Source organism: Pan troglodytes, chromosome 16 (genome assembly GCF_028858775.2).
Source record: "Pan troglodytes isolate AG18354 chromosome 16, NHGRI_mPanTro3-v2.0_pri, whole genome shotgun sequence".
NCBI classification, from domain to species: Eukaryota; Metazoa; Chordata; class Mammalia; order Primates; family Hominidae; genus Pan; species Pan troglodytes.
In genome coordinates, this window is record NC_072414.2 from 229,570 (window position 1) to 241,729 (window position 12,160).

Here is a 12,160-nt window from a genome sequence, read left to right on the forward strand (position 1 = left end):
ACACGGCAATCTGTGTATAGATGGATACACCAACACCGCCATCTGTACAAACATGGAAATATCTACACCGCTATCTGTATAAACATGGAGATATCTACACTGATGTCTGTATAAACATGGAAACTTCTACACCGGTATCTGTATAAACATGGAAATATCTACACCACGATCTGTATAAACATGGAAATATTTACACCGCTATCTGTATAAACATGGAAATATCTACACTGCTATCTCTATAAACATGGAAATATCTACAAAGCCATCTGTATAAACATGGAAATACCTACACAGTCATGTGTAGGAACATGGAAAAATCTACACTACCATCTGTATAAACATGGAAATATCTACAGAGCCCTCTGTATAAATATGGAAATATCTGCATAGGCATCTGGGTAAACATGGAAATATCTGCACCGCTATCTGTATAAACATGGAAATACCTACACCGCTGTCTCTATAAACATGGAAATATGTACACCGCTATGTGTATAAACATGGAAATATCTCCACTGCTGTCTGTATAAACATGGAAATATCTACACTGCGATCTCTATAAACATGGAAATATCTACACCGCTATCTGTATAAACATGGAAATATCTACACAGCCATCTGTATATACATGGAAATATCTACACCGTTATCTGTATATACATGGAAATGTCTACACCGCCTTCTACATATCCGTGGAAATATCTGCGCCGCCTTCTGTATAAACATGGAAATATCTACACGGTCATCTGTGTAAAGATGGAAATATCAACACCGCCATCTGTACAAACATGGAAAGATCTGCACCGCTATCTGTATAAACATGGAAATATCTACACCGTGGTCTGTATAAACATGGAAATAGCTAAACCGCTATCTGTATAAACATTGAAATACCTACACTGCTATCTCTATAAACCTGGAAATATCTACACCGTGATCTGTATAAACATGGAAATATCTACACTGCTATCTGTATAAACATGGAAATATCTACACCGTTATCTGTATAAATATGGAAATATCTACACCGCTATCTCTATAAAAATGGAAATATCTACACCGCCATCTGTATAAACATGGAAATATCTACACTGCTATCTCTATAAACATGGAAATATCTACAATGCCATCTGTAAAAACATGCAAATACCTATACACTCATCTGTATAAACATGGAAATATCTACACCACCATCTGTATAAACATGGAAATATCTCCAATAACATCTGTATACACATGGAAATACCTACACGGCTATCTGTGTATAGATGGAAACACCAACCCCGCTTCTGTACAAACTTGGAAATATCTACACCGCTATCTGTATAAACATGGAGATATCTACACTGCGGTCTGTATAAACATGGAAATTTCTACACCGGTATCTGTATAAACATGGAAATATCTACACCACGATCTGTATAAACATGGAAATATTTACACCGCTATCTGTATAAACATGGAAATATCTACACCGCTATCTCTATAAACATGGAAATATCTACAAAGCCATCTGTATAAACATGGAAATACCTACACAGTCATGTGTAGGAACATGGAAAAATATACACTGCCACCTGTATAAACATGGAAATATCTACAGAGCCCTCTGTATAAATATGGAAATATCGGCATAGGCATCTGTATTAACATGGAAATATCTGCACCGCTATCTGTATAAACATGGAAATACCTACACCGCTGTCTCTATAAACATGGAAATATGTACACCGCTATGTGTATAAACATGGAAATATCTCCACTGCTGTCTGTATAAACATGGAAATATCTACACCGCGATCTCCATAAACATGGAAATATCTACACCGCTATCTGTATAAACATGGAAATATCTACACAGCTATCTCTATAAACATGGAAATACCTACACCGCCATCTGTATAAACATGGAAATACCTACAAAGTCATCTGTATAAACATGGAAATATCTACACAGCCATCTGTATAAACATGGAAATATCTACACAGCCATCTGTATATACATGGAAATATCAACACCGCTATCTGTATAAACATGGAAATATCTACACCGCCTTCTACATATCCATGGAAATATCTGCGCCGCCTTCTGTATAAACCTGGAGATATCTACACGGTCTTCTGTGTATAGATGGAAATATCAACACCGCCATCTGTACAAATATGGAAATATCTGCACCGCTATCTGTATAAACATGGAAATATCTACACCGCGGTCTGTATAAACATGGAAATAGCTAAACTGCTATCTGTATAAACATGGAAATATCTACACTGCTATCTCTCTAATCCTGGAAATATCTACACCGTGATCTGTATAAACATGGAAATATTTACACTGCTATCTGTATAAACATGGAAATATCTACACCGTTATCTGTATAAATATGGAAATATCTACACCGCTATCTCTATAAACATGGAAATATCTACACCGCCATCTGTATAAACGTGGAAATATCTACACTGCTATCTCTATAAACATGGAAATATCTACAATGCCATCTGTAAAAACATGGAAATACCTATACAGTCATCTGTATAAACATGGACATATCTACAATGCCATCTGTATACAAATGGAAATACCTACACGGCAATCTGTGTATAGATGGAAACATCAACACCGCCATCTGTACAAACATGGAAATATCTACACTGCTATCTGTATATACATGGAGATATCTACACTGCGGTCTGTATAAAGATGGAAATTTCTACACCGGTATCTGTATAAACATGGAAATATCTACACCACGATCTGTATAAACATGGAAATATTAACACCGCTATGTGTATAAACATGGAAATATCTACACCGCTATCTCTATAAACATGGAAATATCTACAAAGCCATCTGTATAAACATGGAAATACCTACACAGTCATGTGTAGGAACATGGAAAAATCTACACTGCCATCTGTATAAACATGGAAATATCTACAGAGACCTCTGTATAAATATGGAAATATCTTCATAGGCATCTGTATAAACATGGAAATATCCGCACCGCTATCTGTATAAACATGGAAATACCTACACCGCTGTCTCTATAAACATGGAAATATGTACACCGCTATGTGTATAAACCCGGAAATATCTCCACTGCTGTCTGTATAAACATGGAAATATCTACACTGCGATCTGTATAAACATGGAAATATCTACACCGCTATCTGTATAAACATGGAAATATCTACACAGCTATCTCTATAAACATGGAAATACCTACACCGCCATCTGTATAAACATGGAAATACCTACAAAGTCATCTGTATAAACATGGAAATATCTACAAAGCCATCTGTATTAACATGGAAATATCTACACAGCCATCTGTATATACATGGAAATATCTACACCGCTATGTGTAAAAACATGGAAATATCTACACGGTCATTTGTGTAAAGATGGAAATATCAACACCGCCATCTGTACAAACATGGAAATATCTGCACCGCTGTCTGTATAAACATGGAAATATCTACTCCACCGTCTGTAGAAACATGGAAATAGCTAAACCGCTATCTGTATAAACATGGAAATATCTGCACTGCTATCTCTCTAAACCTGGAAATATCTACACCGTCATCTGTATAAACATGGAAATATTTACACTGCTATCTGTATAAACATGGAAATATCTACACCGTTATCTGTATAAATATGGAAATATCTACACCGCTATCTCTATAAACATGGAAATATCTACACCGCCATCTGTATAAACATGGAAATATCTACACTGCTATCTCTATAAACATGGAAATATCTACAATGCCATCTGTAAAAACATGCAAATACCTATACAGTCATCTGTATAAACATGGAAATATCTACACCACCATCTGTATAAACATGGAAATATCTACAATGCCATCTGTATACACATGGAAATACCTACACGGCAATCTGTGTATTGATGGAAACACCAACACCGCCACCAGTACAAACACGGAAATATCTACACCGCTATCTGTATAAACATGGAGATATCTACACTGCGGTCTGTATAAACATGGAAATTTCTACACCGGTATCTGTATAAACATGGAAATATCTACACCACGATCTGTATAAACATGGAAATATTTACACCGCTATCTGTATAAACATGGAAATATCTACACCGCTATCTCTATAAACATGGAAATATCTACATTGCCATCTGTATAAACATGGAAATACCTACACAGTCATGTGTAGGAACATTCAAAAATCTACATTGCCATCTGTATAAACATGGAAATATCTACAGAGCCCTCTGTATAAATATGGAAATATCTGCATAGGCATCTGGGTAAACATGGAAATACCTGCACCACTATCTGTATAGACATGGAAATACCTACACCGCTGTCTCTATAAACATGGAAATATGTACACCGCTATGTGTATAAACATGGAAATATCTCCACTGCTGTCTGTATAAACATGGAAATATCTACACCGCGATCTCTATAAACATGGAAATATCTACACCACTATCTGTATAAACATGGAAATATCTACACAGCTATCTCTATAAACATGGAAATACCTACACCACCATCTGTATAAACATGGAGATACCTACAAAGTCATCTGTATAAACATGGAAATATCTACACAGCCATCTGTATATACGTGGAAATATCTACACCGCTATCTGTATAAACATGGAAATATCTACACCGCCTTCTACATATCCATGGAAATATCTGCGCCGCCTTCTGTATAAACATGGAAATATCTACACCGCGATCTCTTTAAACATGGAAATATCTACACTGCTATCTGTATAAACATGGAAATATCTACAAAGCTATCTCTATAAACATGGAAATACCTACACCGCCATCTGTATAAACATGGAAATACCTACAAAGTCATCTATATAAACATGGAAATATCTACACAGACATCTGTATAAACATGGAATTATCTACACAGCCATCTGTATATACATGGAAATATCTACACCGCTATCTGTATAAACATGGAAATATCGACACCGCCTCCTACATATCCATGGAAATATCGGCGCCACCTTCTGTATAAACATGGAAATATCTACACGGTCATCTGTGTAAAGATGGAAATATCAACACCGCCATCTGTACAAACATGGAAATATCTGCACCGCTGTCTGTATAAACATGGAAATATCTACACCGCGGTCTGTATAAACATGGAAATAGCTAAACCGCTATCTGTATAAACATGGAAATATCTACACTGCTATCTCTATAAACATGGAAATATCTACACCGTGATCTGTATAAACATGGAAATATTTACACTGCTATCTGTATAAACATGGAAATATCTACACCGTTATCTGTATAAATATGGAAATATCTACACCGCTATCTCTATAAACATGGAAATATCTACACCGCCATATGTATACACATGGAAATATCTACACTGCTATCTCTATAAACATGGAAATATCTACAATGCCATCTGTAAAAACATGGAAATACCTATACAGTCATCTGTATAAACATGGAAATATCTACACCACCATCTGTATAAACATGGAAATATCTACAATGCCATCTGTATACACATGGAAATACCTACACGGCAATCTGTGTATAGATGGATACACCAACACCGCCATCTGTACAAACATGGAAATATGTACACCGCTATCTGTATAAACATGGAGATATCTACACTGATGTCTGTATAAACATGGAAACTTCTACACCGGTATCTGTATAAACATGGAAATATCTACACCACGATCTGTATAAACATGGAAATATTTACACCGCTATCTGTATAAACATGGAAATATCTACACTGCTATCTCTATAAACATGGAAATATCTACAAAGCCATCTGTATAAACATGGAAATACCTACACAGTCATGTGTAGGAACATGGAAAAATCTACACTACCGTCTGTATAAACATGGAAATATCTACAGAGCCCTCTGTATAAATATGGAAATATCTGCATAGGCATCTGGGTAAACATGGAAATATCTGCACCGCTATCTGTATAAACAGGGAAATACCTACACCGCTGTCTCTATAAACATGGAAATATGTACACCGCTATGTGTATAAACATGGAAATATCTCCACTGCTGTCTGTATAAACATGGAAATATCTACACCGCGATCTCTATAAACATGGAAATATCTACACCGCTATCTGTATAAACATGGAAATATCTACACAGCTATCTCTATAAACATGGAAATCCCTACACCGCCATCTGTATAAACATCGAAATACCTACAAAGTCATCTGTATAAACATGGAAATATCTACACAGCCATCTGTATAAACATGGAAATATCTACACAGCCATCTGTATATACATGGAAATATCTACACCGTTATCTGTATATACATGGAAATATCTACACCGCCTTCTACATATCCATGGAAATATCTGCGCCGCCTTCTGTATAAACATGGAAATATCTACACGGTCATCTGTGTAAAGATGGAAATATCAACACCGCCATCTGTACAAACATGGAAAGATCTGCACCGCTATTTGTATAAACATGGAAATATCTATACCGTGGTCTGTATAAACATGGAAATAGCTAAACCGCTATCTGTATAAACATGGAAATACCTACACTGCTATCTCTATAAACCTGGAAATATCTACACCGTGATCTGTATAAACATGGAAATATCTACACTGCTATCTGTATAAACATGGAAATATCTACACCGTTATCTGTATAAATATGGAAATATCTACACCGCTATCTCTATAAACATGGAAATATCTACACCGCCATCTGTATAAACATGGAAATATCTACACTGCTATCTCTATAAACATGGAAATATCTACAATGCCATCTGTAAAAACCTGCAAATACCTATACAGTCATCTGTATAAACATGGAAATATCTACACCACCATCTGTATAAACATGGAAATATCTACAATGCCATCTGTATACACATGGAAATACCTACACGGCAATCTGTGTATTGATGGAAACACCAACACCGCCACCTGTACAAACACGGAAATATCTACACCGCTATCTGTATAAACATGGAGATATCTACACTGCGGTCTGTATAAACATGGAAATTTCTACACCGGTATCTGTATAAACATGGAAATATCTACACCACGATCTGTATAAACATGGATATATTTACACCGCTATCTGTATAAACATGGAAATATCTACACCGCTATCTCTATAAACATGGAAATATCTACATTGCCATCTGTATAAACATGGAAATACCTACACAGTCATGTGTAGGAACATTCAAAAATCTACATTGCCATCTGTATAAACATGGAAATATCTACAGAGCCCTCTGTATAAATATGGAAATATCTGCATAGGCATCTGGGTAAACATGGAAATACCTGCACCGCTATCTGTATAGACATGGAAATACCTACACCGCTGTCTCTATAAACATGGAAATATGTACACCGCTATGTGTATAAACATGGAAATATCCCCACTGTTGTCTGTATAAACATGGAAATATCTACACCGCGATCTCTATAAACATGGAAATATCTACACCGCTATCTGTATAAACATGGAAATATCTACACAGCTATCTCTATAAACATGGAAATACCTACACCGCCATCTGTATAAACATGGAAATACCTACAAAGTCATCTGTATAAACATGGAAATATCTACACAGCCATATGTATAAACATGGAAATATCTACACAGCCATCTGTATATACGTGGAAATATCTACACCGCTATCTGTATAAACATGGAAATATCTACACCGCCTTCTACATATCCATGGAAATATCTGCGCCGCCTTCTGTATAAACATGGAAATATCTACACCGCGATCTCTTTAAACATGGAAATATCTACACTGCTATCTGTATAAACATGGAAATATCTACAAAGCTATCTCTATAAACATGGAAATACCTACACCGCCATCTGTATAAACATGGAAATACCTACAAAGTCATCTATATAAACATGGAAATATCTACACAGACATCTGTATAAACATGGAATTATCTACACAGCCATCTGTATATACATGGAAATATCTACACCGCTATCTGTATAAACATGGAAATATCGAAACCGCCTCCTACATATCCATGGAAATATCGGCGCCACCTTCTGTATAAACATGGAAATATCTACACGGTCATCTGTGTAAAGATGGAAATATCAACACCGCCATCTGTACAAACATGGAAATATCTGCACCGCTGTCTGTATAAACATGGAAATATCTACACCGCGGTCTGTATAAACATGGAAATAGCTAAACCGCTATCTGTATAAACATGGAAATATCTACACTGCTATCTCTATAAACATGGAAATATCTACACCGTGATCTGTATAAACATGGAAATATTTACACTGCTATCTGTATAAACATGGAAATATCTACACCGTTATCTGTATAAATATGGAAATATCTACACCGCTATCTCTATAAACATGGAAATATCTACACCGCCATATGTATACACATGGAAATATCTACACTGCTATCTCTATAAACATGGAAATATCTACAATGCCATCTGTAAAAACATGGAAATACCTATACAGTCATCTGTATAAACATGGAAATATCTACACCACCATCTGTATAAACATGGAAATATCTACAATGCCATCTGTATACACATGGAAATACCTACACGGCAATCTGTGTATAGATGGATACACCAACACCGCCATCTGTACAAACATGGAAATATGTACACTGCTATCTGTATAAACATGGAGATATCTACACTGATGTCTGTATAAACATGGAAACTTCTACACCGGTATCTGTATAAACATGGAAATATCTACACCACGATCTGTATAAACATGGAAATATTTACACCGCTATCTGTATAAACATGGAAATATCTACACTGCTATCTCTATAAACATGGAAATATCTACAAAGCCATCTGTATAAACATGGAAATACCTACACAGTCATGTGTAGGAACATGGAAAAATCTACACTACCGTCTGTATAAACATGGAAATATCTACAGAGCCCTCTGTATAAATATGGAAATATCTGCATAGGCATCTGGGTAAACATGGAAATATCTGCACCGCTATCTGTATAAACAGGGAAATACCTACACCGCTGTCTCTATAAACATGGAAATATGTACACCGCTATGTGTATAAACATGGAAATATCTCCACTGCTGTCTGTATAAACATGGAAATATCTACACCGCGATCTCTATAAACATGGAAATATCTACACCGCTATCTGTATAAACATGGAAATATCTACACAGCTATCTCTATAAACATGGAAATCCCTACACCGCCATCTGTATAAACATCGAAATACCTACAAAGTCATCTGTATAAACATGGAAATATCTACACAGCCATCTGTATAAACATGGAAATATCTACACAGCCATCTGTATATACATGGAAATATCTACACCGTTATCTGTATATACATGGAAATATCTACACCGCCTTCTACATATCCATGGAAATATCTGCGCCGCCTTCTGTATAAACATGGAAATATCTACACGGTCATCTGTGTAAAGATGGAAATATCAACACCGCCATCTGTACAAACATGGAAAGATCTGCACCGCTATTTGTATAAACATGGAAATATCTATACCGTGGTCTGTATAAACATGGAAATAGCTAAACCGCTATCTGTATAAACATGGAAATACCTACACTGCTATCTCTATAAACCTGGAAATATCTACACCGTGATCTGTATAAACATGGAAATATCTACACTGCTATCTGTATAAACATGGAAATATCTACACCGTTATCTGTATAAATATGGAAATATCTACACCGCTATCTCTATAAACATGGAAATATCTACACCGCCATCTGTATAAACATGGAAATATCTACACTGCTATCTCTATAAACATGGAAATATCTACAATGCCATCTGTAAAAACCTGCAAATACCTATACAGTCATCTGTATAAACATGGAAATATCTACACCACCATCTGTATAAACATGGAAATATCTACAATGCCATCTGTATACACATGGAAATACCTACACGGCAATCTGTGTATTGATGGAAACACCAACACCGCCACCTGTACAAACACGGAAATATCTACACCGCTATCTGTATAAACATGGAGATATCTACACTGCGGTCTGTATAAACATGGAAATTTCTACACCGGTATCTGTATAAACATGGAAATATCTACACCACGATCTGTATAAACATGGATATATTTACACCGCTATCTGTATAAACATGGAAATATCTACACCGCTATCTCTATAAACATGGAAATATCTACATTGCCATCTGTATAAACATGGAAATACCTACACAGTCATGTGTAGGAACATTCAAAAATCTACATTGCCATCTGTATAAACATGGAAATATCTACAGAGCCCTCTGTATAAATATGGAAATATCTGCATAGGCATCTGGGTAAACATGGAAATACCTGCACCGCTATCTGTATAGACATGGAAATACCTACACCGCTGTCTCTATAAACATGGAAATATGTACACCGCTATGTGTATAAACATGGAAATATCCCCACTGCTGTCTGTATAAACATGGAAATATCTACACCGCGATCTCTATAAACATGGAAATATCTACACCGCTATCTGTATAAACATGGAAATATCTACACAGCTATCTCTATAAACATGGAAATACCTACACCGCCATCTGTATAAACATGGAAATACCTACAAAGTCATCTGTATAAACATGGAAATATCTACACAGCCATATGTATAAACATGGAAATATCTACACAGCCATCTGTATATACGTGGAAATATCTACACCGCTATCTGTATAAACATGGAAATATCTACACCGCCTTCTACATATCCATGGAAATATCTGCGCCGCCTTCTGTATAAACATGGAAATATCTACACCGCGATCTCTTTAAACATGGAAATATCTACACTGCTATCTGTATAAACATGGAAATATCTACAAAGCTATCTCTATAAACATGGAAATACCTACACCGCCATCTGTATAAACATGGAAATACCTACAAAGTCATCTATATAAACATGGAAATATCTACACAGACATCTGTATAAACATGGAATTATCTACACAGCCATCTGTATATACATGGAAATATCTACACCGCTATCTGTATAAACATGGAAATATCGACACCGCCTCCTACATATCCATGGAAATATCGGCGCCACCTTCTGTATAAACATGGAAATATCTACACGGTCATCTGTGTAAAGATGGAAATATCAACACCGCCATCTGTACAAACATGGAAATATCTGCACCGCTGTCTGTATAAACATGGAAATATCTACACCGCGGTCTGTATAAACATGGAAATAGCTAAACCGCTATCTGTATAAACATGGAAATATCTACACTGCTATCTCTATAAACCTGGAAATATCTACACCGTGATCTGTATAAACATGGAAATATTTACACTGCTATCTGTATAAACATGGAAATATCTACACCGTTATCTGTATAAATATGGAAATATCTACACCGCTATCTCTATAAACATGGAAATATCTACACCGCCATATGTATACACATGGAAATATCTACACTGCTATCTCTATAAACATGGAAATATCTACAATGCCATCTGTAAAAACATGCAAATACCTATACAGTCATCTGTATAAACATGGAAATATCTACACCACCATCTGTATAAACATGGAAATATCTACAATGCCATCTGTATACACATGGAAATACCTACACGGCAATCTGTGTATAGATGGATACACCAACACCGCCATCTGTACAAACATGGAAATATGTACACCGCTATCTGTATAAACATGGAGATATCTACACTGATGTCTGTATAAACATGGAAACTTCTACACCGGTATCTGTATAAACATGGAAATATCTACACCACGATCTGTATAAACATGGAAATATTTACACCGCTATCTGTATAAACATGGAAATATCTACACTGCTATCTCTATAAACATGGAAATATCTACAAAGCCATCTGTATAAACATGGAAATACCTACACAGTCATGTGTAGGAACATGGAAAAATCTACACTACCGTCTGTATAAACATGGAAATATCTACAGAGCCCTCTGTATAAATATGGAAATATCTGCATAGGCATCTGGGTAAACATGGAAATATCTGCACCGCTATCTGTATAAACAGGGAAATACCTA